This window comes from Haemaphysalis longicornis, unplaced genomic scaffold (genome assembly GCF_048455015.1).
Source record: "Haemaphysalis longicornis isolate Haplotype H1 unplaced genomic scaffold, Haemaphysalis longicornis Haplotype H1 scaffold_1, whole genome shotgun sequence".
NCBI lineage: Eukaryota > Metazoa > Arthropoda > Arachnida > Ixodida > Ixodidae > Haemaphysalis > Haemaphysalis longicornis.
In genome coordinates this window covers 394,296,337-394,310,737 of record NW_027526203.1, presented here as the reverse complement: position 1 = coordinate 394,310,737, position 14,401 = coordinate 394,296,337, and positions in this window count along the sequence as shown.

Here is a 14,401-nt window from a genome sequence, read left to right as displayed (position 1 = left end):
AAGGGTCTCATTTCTGCTGAGGGGCAGAATAAAGGAAACCGGTACTTTCCGCATGAAGGTTCAAGGAGTGCGTGGCTTTTCTCCTTTAGTGGGAAATAGGCAGGGCAGATGGTAGCGTAAGCTAGTCGTGGGAAGCACACCTTGGAGGCACAGGGCTTGAGCTTTTTAAGAGTTCTGTAGTACATTCGGTTATGCAGTTCGTTTCCCTTGCTTGAGCAGGAAGGCTGTAGTTGAGGTAGATTTCTCATTACGGGAACATGGATTTTAGTATCTTGTGGAACAAGGATGGCATGTAGTTGAGACGTATGGCATCATGGGTCTGCTTTTGGTCAACTGGGCTTAGTGACGAGGAGCGCGTCATCTTTTGCAGGAAAGCAGTCAAGTCGCCCCAGATAGGCTTCGTGCTTCCCTGTAGTTTGTGAGTAGTTTTTTCATGTCCCTGCCAAGCACAGCTTTAACAGGAGACTGTTTATTCACACTACAAGCAGGGTGATTCTTGGTGGCGTGCCATTTGTGTGCCTTGTGGCTTTGCTCGCCCCCTTCAACTTTTTGTGGGGCTTCTACCCGTGGTTGCACCCATACATGGATTGCCACAAGAAGTTTACGGGAAAACACTTGGTTGCATAATGGTGGGCAGCACTGCCCATCAGATTTAACAGTGACTTCACCCAGTAATTTCTTTTCTTTTATTCAATCTGCATTTATCATCAACATCAACTAAAAATATCGTTAGCCACGTGTTAGGGCGACTGAACCTAAATTTGTCGGTAGAAAAAGACTGCCGAGCATCCTCTGCCTGGCTCTTGCCCTATTGCAAAACGAGAGAGGAGAGAGCATCACTGCTTGTTGTCTGGGCCAGAAGAACAAAGTCTATATACTAGAACACTCTCCAATAGTCTATGCGCTCAACGTGGGAAAGCTCGCCCATTTTGTAAGGTTGCAGAAATTCGTCAAAGTCTTCAAGCATAGTTTCGCAAGCCAGACCAAATAAAGCTGTAGGCCTCTACCCCCAACGGTTTCATTGGCGTGGGCAAAAATCCCAAGGCGCCGAGGCCTAAGACGCCGAGCGCATGCATCAGGCTAATCAGGGATACAGCATAGAGCTCAGAATTCACAAAACACAAAACAAGCATAAACATCGCATAATGGTTGATAAGGCGCCTGTCAACAATGGACCCCCCCCCCCCCCCCACCCACACCATGTGTTCCTGGTAAAGATTATGTCTACAGATTATATTAGAAGGCTAGGCAGGATTAGTGTCACTTAATGGAGCAGTTCTTGCCCAAGACGCCGAGCGCATGAGTCAGGCCAGGCAGGACCCAGCATTTGCCACCAGAGAAGCCGAGCGTAGTGTCAGTAGATAAGGTATCACAATACCGCCACTGAGGCACGCAAGTCAGCAACAGCGGCCATTTTGGTGCATAGGCCTCCTGCGCTGGAGTTTTGGCGACAGGCAGCGCCCCTAGCGGCCAACGCCTCTGGGTAGTACAAAAGCAGACGACCCTCGCCGCCCTCCATGTGTTTTCAATTACAAGCCAGAGTGAAAGTTGGTTGTGGCGCTTTGTGGCGAGTTTAAATGACTGCATATTGTATGAAATAGCCCTTAAAGTAGTTGCAGAGGCTAAACAAAATAATATCCGCTAAAAGAAGCCGATTTGTCGACTTTCTTTTAGCGAGCTTTCGCGATGGTCGCGGCGTGGGACAGTATCGCCAGGTCGGGTGGTTTAACTGTTTCACGACAGTTAGAGTTTTTTCTTCTTGCGTGCGGTCGAAAAAGGAAAGTTCACGAGTAGCATAAACACGGAACGCTGCTCATCCTATATCCTGAGGTAACTGCAAAAGGTTGCTTCAGCGGGAGCATGCAAGCGAACGCAAGAATTGCGCAGCCGACTCAGCTGACACTGCTGGCCTGGCACCGCCTTTGAAACGAGTGGGAATTTTGTTTCGTATTTTCGCAAAATAAATGATTCTTGCGTAACGTTTTACGCCGCACGATTTACGAACAAGACGGTACATGTATACTAGCGAGTAGGTGGGGCAATAGCGCCAAATAAACAAATTAAGCGCTATTAAAGGACGCAAAACATGCACCAAATCACACGCCCGCTGCCTGCAGAGATGTGTACTTCTATAACACCACATAACACAGCATAACATAACACAGCCGCATACACGGCGCGGGGCCCCGAATATTTACATACGATCATCAATGACTGTGTTGGTTTTCTAGTGCAGGGGTCGTCGAATCTGAACGCCGACACGCCAGTTTTGACTTCAAATGGAGTTAGACAGCGAGGCAAGAATTATTGGCGTCCTCCAGTTGAATTGCACCCCCATCTTCACTCTTCGCCAGATTATTGTCAAATATTATTAGAAATTCGCTGAATTTTTGTAAATGTTCGCTTCTTTCGTTAGCAATAAAAACGCTGATGTGTTTCTGTAGACGTATATATAATTTCACGTTTTCCAGATTCGAAGATGTTTTTCGGCGTATTTGGCCACATTACCGATCTTCAATTGATTTTGTTATTAGGGAATCTGGATGATTAGTGTTGCTGTCACGCAGCGTCAAGTAAGAAGTGTCCGAATTTAATGATAAGAACTACAATAAATAACATCAGAGGCCACTGGTACAGAACAAGAACAAGCCCGCGAAGAAGTACGACCAAAGCATATATCGACAAGCTTTCACCGAAAATTATTTCAACGGACGCCACCTTTCACTCGAACTGAGGGCAGTTAACACATAATTTGCTTTCTTGATTGATTCGGGGCCGTTCTTTGTTTACAACTCTGATCTTTGAAGAAGCTCTTTCAACATCTACATTTAAAATTGGAAATTCGGCGAGGCGAAGGGCTACGAATGCCAATCCTGGCGTTTTAATAAATTGTGAGCGTCAAAAGACAATCGGTGCCCGCTTTAGAAGCGCTGCATAATTCGTGTACCTCCCTAAACATTGCTCAAAAACATTAAATCTCGTCATTGTCCCTGGCAACAAGTTTGAAAATGTCCTTGTACGTTGAAAAATGGTCAGACATTTAAAACTGAACACTGACCTTTTTTGGTAAAAACTGAATTTATAAGAAGTGTTTTTCCAGATTAAATAGAAAACACCGCCTCCCATGTGTATATATAGAAAAAGGGAAACATACGTAACGGGGATGAGCATTTCTATTTAAAAAATATCAACGGCGCGTACCTATTGTCAGTCAGTATATTATCTCTATGCTATTGTCAGAGGCAATCTTGACACATTTCAACGGGTTTTGTTCAGCGTCACCGTCGTATCGCAGGAAGCAGAGCATGCAGGGGTAAGACAGCTGCGCATATTGCGCAGTTCTAATACAAATTTGTTTTCTTGCGCCAGGCTGCTCCAAAAGCTTTAAAATTTAAAAAACTGCGCCAAACTGCTCCAAAACAGTCTGAGAGCCAAGGATATTAACGCTCCCGTCAGTTTCAGTGCGGGAAAGTGCTTATAGACGGAATAATTTTCCAGCACCCCCAAGGTGGTGCTGTTTGTAAAGGTTTGATTGATTGATGATTCAATAAAAATCCCGCATAAAGTTCTCCCCGAGATTGTTTTTTCGAAAGTCACAATGCCGTGTTATTTACTGAGTTTTAAAAATTTTCCATCTAAAACCATTGCAAAGTCCTGTAGAAAAAATACTTATGTGTACCGATGGGTCAAGCTATAGTGAAAATTGTTGAAAAAACGGAAATTTTGTGAGCGCCATATCTCCGGAACGACGTCACTGGGCGCCGCCATCTTGATGTGATGAAGATTGGAAAACATGGCCGCCTGGCAAAGCAGGTGCTCGTGGTTCAGGTAGAGTGCTCTTCGCCAATTTCTACTGTGGTTTGGGTTATGGAGGTGTCTGGATTTACATGTAGTCGCTTGATCTGTTGCGGGAAGTTGCGGGGCTCGAAAGACGGGAGTTCATCAAAAAAAATCACGCCATATCCACGGAATGAATGATGATAAGTGGGGCGAAGCTCGAGAGGGGGAGGTCATCGGTAATTGTAACTCTCCCGTGAAAGTTCGCCCATTACATCATTAAGAAAGACGTAAGACTGTGTGCGTACATTGTACAAATCAACTTTTATTTTGTTCTTGTTCGTTCGTGAGGCTGCAAGCAAGCGCTCGTATCGGCAGGCAAACCCCGATGCAGTGAGAGCTCGCGAGGCGGCTGCAAAACGCATCAAGCGAGCTCAGCCCGAAGCTGCCGACGCGAGGTTTAAGCACGACTTTCTAGACGAGATGCTTCGGCCTCTCTTTCGCGCACGGCGGGATCCTGTCGGCGAGTGCGCGCTGCCGCCGCCCTGCGCGCCCTCCGCTCCGCAGCCTTGTCAACAACCACCTCCTCCATCCGGTGACTCGTTGCGAAAGAGGAAGCGCGTCAACAGCGATTGCCTTTTATAGTGTCAGTCACGTGCGAGTGACGTCATCATGACGTCACTCACACCAGCGCCACCTGCGAGTGAGTCATCGAACTAGGCGGTCACGTAGCGCCACCTGCGAGTGAGTCATCGAGGCGGACACGTAGCGCCACCTGCGAGTGAGTCATCGAACTAGGCGGTCACGTACCACGAGACACAAGGGATGGACAGACCCACGGCTTTAGGAGCTTTGCCCCTAAAACAATGAGGTGCCCACGAATTCACCATGTTTCGGACTTGAATGTGTGGCGCGGTGCGTGCTTGAATTGTAATGAAATTTCGGGCTTATTGCGGTGTTATAAAACGCGGAGTTATTGCTGCCTTTGACAGCGAGCTTGCGAGCTGCGGAAATGGAACGATCGACACTGGAGAAGTGGCAGTGCAGGCTACTCCGCCGTAAAATGTTCAAGCTGTGTCCGATAGCGGGACGGGCTAATATTGCACGCTAGTAATAATGGTTCATCTATCTGAAGTGATTTTTTTTTGCCAAAGAGGAGGTGGCTGAACATACCAACGTTACTCAAATTACGGTTAATTGTAGTTAACGTGCACCTTGGGGATTGAAATGGGAGGGCTGATGGGCTGCGACGACTGTCACTTCTTTTTGCGCAACTTTTGCCGTGGCTCTACACCTGTGCGTAAAGCCCTGTCTGGGATTACAAAAATAATAATTCCAGCATTCACATGATAATAAAAATGCTTTACAATTGCTTATTTTTTCAATTCAATATTCTCAACGGCCCTGACCACTAACAATTACCTATGCATAAGGCTAAGGATTTAAAAGTGGTTTGTGAAAAGGTAGTGAAATTCGTACCTTGTGATACTATGGTAGAAAAGTTTTCATTGAAAGTCTGTTTCAGTCATATGTATGTTCAAAATGGATTAAAAAGTGCACTCCTCCCTCACCTTAGTTTCCAAAAAATTTGATTTTTAGGCGCCTAAGGTGACGTAATAAATGTCATTGTTCTGCTCCAAATCAAGGTTCTGCTCCAAAATCGAGATTTTGCTGCTCCAAAAACTGCCCACAAATCTGATTCACCTGTCTCACCCCTGAGCATGGAAAGCGAGTAAAGGGGAGGGGTAAGAATTAAAGTAACCGCATGACGCCAGATGGACGGTAAGCGGGAGTGGAAAGGGCGCGAAAGATGAGAGGGTATGGGGGGATTGAACTCTATGAAAAAAATTACACTATCTTTCCGTAGGGGAACCCTGAGTAGTATGCGAAGCAACCATGGGGTCGACTGAAGTTCCCATTAGTTTTCAGTTCGTCGTTTCCGTTGACGTTCAGCTTCGCGTGCCTTCGTTGTATCAGTAGCTTCTTGACGTAGTTTGAATGAGTGAAGGACATAAGGCGCGTTCGTAGCACATGCTCCCGTCTCGGGTTTTAGCGTAGTGGGAAGAGCGCCACGTACCTCCCGTTGCGGCCAGAGAGTCGTGGGATCGAAACCGGGCGCCGCCTGTTTCTTTTTATAGTGGACTGCGCTGACGTCAGCCCATACTCTGACGGGGCTGAAGAGACGCGCATGCGCAGTAGAGTGCGGACGGCGGACGACGACAACGAGGGAGGGAGGGACACAGCCCCGAGCATGAGATGCCTCGCATCTAAAAGACACCGTTTGTATATTTTGTCTAGCCTAACCTACCACCCCCCACCCCCGCCATTGAGATGCACCCCCCTTGATTCGATTCCTGGGGAATCCCTTGCATCATGCACATGCACCGACGACCCTGGTGGCATAGTGATGGCAATTTACTTAGTCTTTTGCCACGATCCAGGTTCAAAACAAGCGGACATGAAATACAAGCACAACATATTTGCAATGTTTTTCAACATCCTTCACTAAATTTGCTTAATAATTACCCCCAATTTAAGGTTTTCTTGTTTGCTTGACTGTATACTACAAAAACATAAGCCAGATTTAGACATTATGGGTTTTTGGGTCGTTGTCATCCCACCGCTGACAACCCGTTCCTGCATGCGGGAAGGCCGACCCGAGCCGAACTCTGTCGCCTCCGACATACGTGTGGCAGCGTGGTTTGAAGCGAGCGGCCAGCCAATGTTGCAGCCGTGAAGAAGTCCAGAAGCCGTAGGCAAAACGTAACTTGTTTACTTCATAGCGAGAGATGAGCCGAAGCCAAAGAACAATGCCCCGACGGGCGAGGTTACAGTACAGGACTCGAGCAGAGTGACAGCATTGATTCACTGCTCAAACAGGAATGAACTATAGAGCTTGGAGGGGCTTTATTTATACCCAAAGCGCTAACGGGCAAAACAAGCGTTCCCTCTAGATTAATGCCTCTCTACTCTTGAAGAAAAAGCCTCAGTTTATCATGAAGCTCAGCACCATCGACTAACAACTTCAATGCAAGGGCGGGAAATTCTTCGCGCCCTCGGGTATCCCACCGACCACCTCCCACCCATCACTCCCTCGCCGCCACCCTGGGAAAGCATACCAAGAATCACTGTGCTACCCATACCAAAACACATGAGTCGAGCCACAGATCAAGAACGTAGAGCATCTCGCGCTCAACATCTGCCAGAACCAATCCATGACACCTACTACACGGACGCCCGTTTTGTGGACCATACAACGACTACGGCATCGGTTGGCCCCTGCGCAGCTCACGCACGGCATCACGTCAACGTCCCCTCGCCCACAGCTGCAGAGACTCAAACCTGTGGTCCCTCTTGGCTGCCCGCATTGAAACTCTCTGTGCACCTCCGCCAAGCCCGTTACCGTCGGAGGACCATGGGACACCCCCTTCCTCCGAGGACTCATAACTCCGCGGCTCGGACTTGAGCTGCAGAATAAAGTTTCATCTCTCTCTCTCTCTCTCTCTCTCTAGATTGTGCACCCGACACTAACGGCACAGACACACACACCACTCTTCCAGAGTTCGTGAGCAGTCGGTAGTAGCGGCGCACGCTGAGTCCGAGAGAGGGGGGAGAGGAGGTCTCCGTGGCGGCTTCTGCGTCCTTCGGGCACGTTGAAGCCTGCCTCGTCTGCAACCGCCGAAGTCTGAAACACGCCGATAGCGAGGCGCCAATGACCCAGACATGTAGAGGCCTGATAGGTTCTGTCGGCTGCAAGCGTGAGTCACCGACAAAGGGGGGCCTGCTTGAAAGGAGCACGTAGTGGAGGCTTCGCCGCACCGCCGAGGAGTATAGCGGCGGGCTGGGCTTTCTGCATTCCAAAAACTATGCGTCGCATTTATTCAACCAGCAACGATAACTATCGTTATTCATTTTGAACTCGTGAGAGCTATTGAAAGTACATGCTGGTACCGAAATGTTAAAAAGAAAAAGAAAAAAAAAACACCCTTATTCCAGTGCCTGCCGTTCAGCGTTGGTGCTATAATATGCAACGAGGCACGCTAGAACAAGTGAGTGGCAGAAAAACATTTTGTTTACACTTTATTTAAAACATTATTTCTTCGCTTCTCACTATTTAAATGTCTTATACAACGGCGGCATATTCATAAATGTTCAGAGCATTCATCAAGGTCGGGGAGTTTGGGACATGTAAACTATTGTTCGAGCAGGGTGAACACGAGTGAAACTGAAATCGATGGTTACATTTTTATTATAAAGGATCATCTATTGTAAATCATTGATTATAACTTATAGACAAAAAAGCACAAGGAAGCAAACAGTAGACCTAATCAAACGTCTACGGATCGCTTGTCAATCCGGTGGGACGTCGTGGCTCCCGTAATCGCCGTCATCGTCGTCACTGTCATCGCCAACGCAGTGCACGTTTACGTGGCCTAGGTCGTTGCGAGCGCGGTATTTTTCGGCTGCTGGTCCCGGAGCCTTTAGCAGGCGCGGCCCTCTTGAGCCCATCATTAGGAGCTGGGAATGTGAAAAACAGAGTGAAAACTAATTAGGCGGGGACACGTCGCACAATGCGGTCGAGTTCGCCAAACGGTTCGCACGGTGAATTCGCGGACTCGTGGTGCGTCATGCCGCGGAACGGTTCTTGGTTGCTGGGGCAATTCGTCATTCCGAGTTAACGACGTGGTCAGGCTGCATGACATCATAAGGGGCAAGGGCCAACTGCCGAGTTGTCTTACGTACAAATCTCTGTGACGACAACTGTACACGAATTAAAGCCTTACCCGCAAGCAAAGATATCTCAAAAATACTTATTGATTGATTGCTTGTATGGTTTAACGCGCCAACGCAACGCAGGCGATGAGGCGCGCCGTATACTGTGGAGGACTCCGAATTTTGACCTCCTGGGGATCTTTAACGTGCGCCGTAATCTCGTACACACGGGCGTCTTTGCTATTCGCCTCCATCAGAAAAGCGGCCGCCGTGGCCGGGAATCGAACCTGCGTCCTCGTGCTCAGCAGCACAACCCAAAAATACTTAAGCAAAGTGAAAAACGCATTCTGTGACTTGATCGCCACGCTACAATGATTAGGAACTTTGCCGTTCGGCTTTTTGAAGTATTCCACAGAGCGTGCTGGCATCGGAAAAGGGGATGGCGGTCTCAGTATCGGAGATCCGATCCCTGCAAGACGCGACGTGCTTGTTCTGAAGGTGGATAACGCTGCGTGAGTTTTGAGTTTAAGAAAATCAGAGCTCTTCCACCCTCAGAGGAGGTAAGTCCAGCGAAGCTTGCGCTCAGGTAGGATTTGTTATTTATTGATTTATTTGAGTACCCTAAGGGCCCGTATTGGGCATTACATATGGGGGGGGGGGGGGGGGCGGTTAACAACAAACGCAATACTATATCACAGTTGAACTAGGCGTAACACATAAAGTACATCGATTATTCATCGCTGTTTCTCGTGTCCTTTTTGTTTAACAGGGCATGTATCAACGCAAAAAAGTTAGTACTACAACGGGGTTACGTATAAGGTGCTAACAAAAGCAACGCGTAGCAACAAAAACACCCGTAGGCACATTACAAAGCACACATACAATAAAACCAAACGATTCCAAACATTGTGCACACTACAAGATTACACTGGACAAGTGAAACTGCAAACAAAAATACACATTTTACAACGCTTTCTTCAAAACAGCAGTTACTAAGGCTTACTGGTCAGTATTTTGGGTAATAAATGAGTGCAACGCTGTCTGAAAGGAAGATGATTCTGTTAGATGAACGATACTTGGCCGGAGAAAGTTCCATTCCTGTATTGATAAAGCAAAGGGGGAGTTCTGATACTTTTTGGTTCTAGCAAAAATTGGTCTTACTTTGTGCGCATGATCAGTTCGGGAGGAAAGGTGATGAGCCGGAAAAATATTGGATGACTTGAAAGATGACTCAGAGTAGTAAAGGGAGTGAAAAAACTACAAGCGCGAAAATTTCCTTCGGGTATCCAGATTAGGCAGATCAAGAGAACTTTTCAGCGCAGATACGCTTATATCAGAAGAGTAGGAGCGCAAGATAAATCTTGCAGATTTGTTCTGCACAGCTTTGAGGGAGTTAATAAAGGTCGTTTGGTGTGGATGCCAGATAACAGAAGCATATTCTAATGCGGATCTTACTAAGGAAATGTGCGCATGCAGTTTGGTATTGCTGTTGGCTTGAAAGGAGGCGGCGTTTAAGAAATCAAAGAAATCCGAGGAGTATACTCGACTCGAGAAAGGAGCGGCGGCGATAGAGAGACGTATATAAAGTGTGGCTGTAACTATACCTGCTACGAAGATTGCCATGCTTCACTGTGCAACACACAATGTAAAACAGCCAGCTTACACAAACAAAGCTTACACCGATTCGTTTGAAGTTGGCTTCACCTCTAAACACAAGTGCATTGCCGGGAAGTCATATTTAGGGGCAATATAAGCCGTCTTATATCAAGATGTGGAGGCTCTAGGACCTTCTTTATTTTGATGAACTTTTCCCGTGCGCTCAAAATTGTTGGTCCGTACGCTCTTGGTATATCACCGGAAGCGATCTAGCGCCACTGTAAAAAAAGGCCCTTGCACGACATGGAGTCTGACACCATAAATAACGGAATGAAAATTTGCAGTCTACTTTGTGGGAGCATTTAGCGGTTTAATGGTTGTTGATTTGATTGGGTCTACGCTACCTAAAGCTAGGTCTTTTTGGACTCATTCATTGGATGCTTTACGTCGGAATGAATCATAACGGTGAATGCCAAAAGGAAATGAGGGACCATTCCACTCCCTGAACGTGAACTGCCAGGAAGCTGTGCGGAAACCTCACAAACCATCGGCCTCCCATTGCACAACAGAAGAGGGAACAATGCCAGCAACTGTGGGCATTCTTGTGGAGTACAGACGAAAGGCGGATCTTTGTCTTCGCCGTATACATATCCCCGCAAACACACCCGAAGCTTATATCGAGAACTTCGCGTGCGCTCAGTTTCCCTGGCTGAAATGTGGACCGCACACTGTGTTGAGAGTTGTCGGCGACTGCAATGTGGACGTCTTCAAATCAGACAAGAAGGGGTTCATCCAGCTGATCTTGGGCGAGATTGGACTGGAGGAGCAGCTTTACGTTGCATAAACGGGTATGAGTGAATGGCAGTCTTTCGAGGAAGATTGAACGTGGTGTAGCGCATAGTGGCGTTCGATTGTGCGTGGAGCCTTAAGTGTATGTTGCTTAAGTGTATGAGCTGTATCTCAAAGAACATCAAAAACGGTGTGGCCTATAGTTACTGTCGACGCGCGCACTACTAAAAAATACTGCCATCCTTGCAATATTCGCTGTAAAATGATTTAGGAAGCCGGCCTTAATTGTTGATTGCTGCTCGCAGCGAAATAACACCGGGTCCTTAAATTAAGGTCGGTGTGCTTCAAAGACACGTATACAAAGAAGCCCGAGTAAGGCAAGCGACCTTTACCTCGACTTCCTCCTGCCAAGCGATCAGACGAGTCAACTGATGCCTATTAAGAAATCTCCTGGCCCTCTTGTTTTTCAGCAGCCGGGCACTGATCCTCCATTCATATATACTACCTGTAGTTTCAGTGGGTCCAAACGAAATTTAAATAGCCACCGTTTAAAATACAGCTGAATCTACAGTGCGAAATCTACTGCAACATTGTAACACTTTGTCACATGAAAAATGCTACGAAAAGTAAAATTAGAAAAGGGTAAATGAAATGTAATTGGCGTTTTCCGGTGACAGCACACAATTTCCAATGTTGTAGAAACTTGTACACACCGCCCGGTTAATGTACCGGAGTGCGTTATTTGGCCACCTTCCTAGCATATCGTCCTGTCACGTTACAAATTCCAAAGGAAGGGGATAGATTCAGCATTGTAGTAGTTCCTTTACAAAAGCGTCGCAATTTCTGTCTTTGTGGCTTTTAGCTGAGCCCAAAACAAGGGAACATATATCTGAGAGCGAAGAGAGTTAAAAGCCTATTCCCCCCTGTAAAGGTGGGTGACCAGCGCAGCCATACCGAGCCGCGGCACAGCACCACGCAGTAAAGACTCCTTGAATGTCGCGCGCACTTTGGACGTTGTCACGTCAGCCTTTTTTGTTTTCGTGTGCCAATTTTTCACTAAGTCATTCTCAGTTGGACTCTACATTGGACTGCATTGACGGACGTTAACGAGGTTGGGACTTGGAGTAGCGGGTTCAGCTATCCCCCTTCTCATGCGTAGGATACTCTCCTCGCGCTAAACAAAGAAACAAACAAACAAAAAAAACACCGCTTACGTATATTATTCGGACCCTGATCACTGCCGCAGTCGTGGAAGAACCCCGTCTGTGCATTACACTCGTAAACACTCACCATGACCACGTTGCTTGTAGCATCCATGATGAGGACCTAATCCAATAGTGGGCTCTGCTTCTGCCAGGAGTCGGATAGGATGGCCAGCTGGATGTACCTCCGACTCAGCTACAGCCGGCTCGGTGCTGGCTGCATTGGGCGGCAGCAGCAGGGGAGGAGACGCAGCATGGCCATTGTGTCTGTACAGGGGTTTTTCTTGCAAAACCACCAAACTGACAGGCTTCCAGGCTGCCGACTCGCGGTCGCTGACACGCGGAACCTGAGCGCACTTCCTCCCATTGGCGACGACGGGGTTCATTGGTGATGCCTGGGTGGGCCAGGCGACGGTCGGCAGAACCGCGCGATGGGGGCTCGGAGACGACATGACGAGTACAGTGAGGCTCTGTGTAGTACCGACAGAGTTAGCTGAATTGGCGACAGGCGAGGGCGAGCTGGCGGCGACCACCAGGTGCGACGGCGGCCGGGAGATCCGTGCAGCCGTCGTCGGTCCGAGCTGCCCGGTATCCAAGCGGGCGGCTACGGGGGGAACCGCGAGGTGTGATTCAGGCGGGTGGCTGTGGTGTCCAACGATCGCCTGGGACACGTCGCCGACTACCATGCGCAAAGTGATGGGCTTGAAGCTGACGGACGGCCTCAGCGGAACCGTCGCCACGGACCTGCTGAGAAAAGGCGGGGACGCCACCGCCACCGGAACGGCTGGCCTCCATATGGTGTACTCCGGCAGCATGTCAGACGGTTTTGACAGCCTAGGAACTTTGCTGGGAGGCTGCTGGTTTGGTGTAACGGCCTGGTTCAGATGGATGGAGGTCATCGACAGCGGCCGCTCTGCGTCCAACTTACGCTTGGCAGCGGGGGGGATTGGGTCGGCTTTTTTTACGGCTTCGTGAAATGGCGGAGCTGAGCTTGGTTTGGCTGGGCCCGTCTTGTAAATGAGCACCGGCGCTGCTTCGGCCTTCTTGTCCGCAGACGGGGGACTCGCGGGTAGTTCTTTGATAACCCCGGCCGCTGACTTGTCCTCGTCCTGTTCCTTGCGCATCTTGATTCGATGAGAACGTTGCGGAGGACTGGCAGGATGCGGGACGGGGCCACGGGGCTTGTTTTTGGTGTCAGCCTTGGTGGCTTCAGCTGGCTGCGGCATCTGCGTTGCGACGAGAGCGTGGTGGGCAGCCGGCAGTTGTGGCGACAGCGCGGGTGGCGATCCAGACGCCGAAAGCTGCAACCCAGATGGCTCCACAGAGCCCCCCCTTTCCGTAGGTGTTGCGGTAACTGCGGATAGCGTGGGTGGGGGGCTACGCGAGGGAGACATTTCGTAGTTGGTCTCTGTGCTTGAACTGTCCCCGTGGCGTGTGGCCGGCGCATCGTTTGACGTGCCGTCCTCACGTTTCCGCTTGGAGTAGTGCTTCAAGTCTTCATGCTGACCACCGGTGCTCTGACCTCTCTCTTTCTTTGGACTTTGGCCTTGCTTTCCAGGCCACTTGTTTTTGCGGCTGCTCTCGAAGGCTTCGAGCAACCGCACGTCCAAAATGTTTTCCTCCGGTTCCCAGGCGTTGTACTTGTGGCTCCAGCCGCGCCAATTGACCAGATACTCGGCGCGGCCCTGACGAGTTCGTTTCCTCTGGATGCATGCGGCGGCGAAAACGCGTTTGCTGACTGAGGACCACTCCATCACGTCGTCGGAAGGCGGTGCGACGTAGTCCTGCGGTTCTCGTCGCCCACGGCTTGGCTTGGGGGGCGGCTCGGGAATCCCGGCAGTCTTTGCGCGTCCTTGAGGGGCAGCATACAAAAAGGTGGTGGCAGCTAAGAATTTTTGTAATTTTCTTTATGGGTCTAATAATATCTGCTCATTGACCGGGGATGTAGCTAACGCGGCTTCAGTTAATTGTGTTTGTCAACATGTTAGTTTTTAAAATACTGTTAAGGGAGAGTACCAGCATGTACTCTAATATACATGTGTACCTGTTCAGTGCCGCCAAATTTGCTCAGCTGTCACAAGCTTCCCATTTCAGCTTAGGCATTACCCCATCCGACTGAATTGAAAGAATAAGGGATAATTAAACCTGTTTTCCTGTGACCTTGCTCCTGGTTGGTGCTCTTTAACTACGCATTAATTTTCCGCAACTAGCATCTGAATAACGGTCTCCGACTGACTACTCTGCAAGCAGGCTTCCTTCCTTACAATGCGCCATTCACTCGTTGCGTCTGTGCCACGCGGAAATGCACACCCCGCGTGTCACAG